A 1,479-nucleotide genomic window follows, 5' to 3' on the forward strand; every position below is an offset into this window, starting at 1 on the left:
GCCGGGAGGACCAAGGCCGTTGGTGCAAACGGCTGACAGCCGGCAGCACGCATGCCCAGAGGCGCGGCCTGTTGATCAATCTTCAGCACTGTCAGCAGTTCATCTCTTCTGAGAATTATCAAAACGCACACGTAATGCATGAGCTTTTAGTCCCCTATAGACAGGGGCAAATGAACTCTACGTTGTTCAGGATCTGAATTTTCTATTGAAATCTGAAATTCTGAGACATCGCATAACTGAAATTTTGAGGAGAGATTGCCCAGAATAAGTCCTAACTCTTGAATATAAAATGTAATGCAAGGGTATATATTAACAGTTGATTGATGACCTAAAAGAAGATGGATGCAACCAATCCTCATTAACAGAGTTGCTGTAGAGATGGTGGGAGCTTCAAATCCCTTTGCATTTGTATTACCAGCAGTCTCACCTGATCCCTTCCATACTGATGTGATCAGTAAGCGCATCTGTGTAGTCACCTTATGATTCAGAATGTCCGTGAGGATTCTCTGAAACATTTCCAGGTGAGCTATAGAAAGTGTCCTGGCTTGGTTCTAGTCTGACAAGACTGTCAGAAAGCGTTATGAATTCCTTCCAACGCACCTTCTGAACCACCCTGTAAACTTGACCAGCAACTTTGAAAGATCTATGTACATGGAGCCCCCCTCTGCTCCTCCACACTGCTAAGAATCCTGCCATAAACCTTGTACATGTTCTTCAAGTTTGACCTTCTAAAGTGTATTACTTCAGACATGTCCTGATTGAACTCTATCTGCCACTTCTCAGCCTAGTCTTGCATCTTGTTAATGTCCTGCTGTAACGTACAACAACCACGTTATCCACAACACCACCAACCTTATGTCATCTGCAAGCTTACCCCTCCACTGCTTTATCCAAGTCGTTTATAAAAATCACAAAGAGGAGGGGTTCCAGAGCAGATCCCTGTGGAGCACCACTAGCCATGAACCTCCAGGCAGAATACGCTCCATCTATTAACACACTTAGCCTACTGTGAACAAGCCGATTTTGAATCTATGTAGCTAGGTTTTCCTGGATCCATGGCTCCTGACTTTATGAATGAGCGTACCACGAGGAAACTTGTCAAATGTCTTACTAAAATATATACAGTCGGCCCTCCTTATCCGCGGGGGATTGGTTCCAGGACCCCCCGCGGATACCAAAAATCACATATGCTCAAGCCCCTTATTTATCATGTATCGGTGCAGTGGTCTTTAGGACCCAGCGGAACACCGGGCTTTATTTAACATGTCTCCATGCGGTGGATATCAGGACCTGACGTTGCAGCTCTGAATCTGCAGTGTTTCTGTTCACGATCGCGATTGAAAATAAGGTGGAAGTAATAAAGCGATCGGAAAGAGGTGAAATGCCATCGGTCATTGGAAAAGTGGAGGCTGCAGTCAGTCAACGATCAGAACAATTTTAATGGAGAGTGTGAAAGGCCCTGCCCTGATGAAAGCTACA

Source organism: Hemitrygon akajei, chromosome 3 (assembly GCF_048418815.1).
Source record: "Hemitrygon akajei chromosome 3, sHemAka1.3, whole genome shotgun sequence".
In the NCBI taxonomy this organism is placed as follows: domain Eukaryota; kingdom Metazoa; phylum Chordata; class Chondrichthyes; order Myliobatiformes; family Dasyatidae; genus Hemitrygon; species Hemitrygon akajei.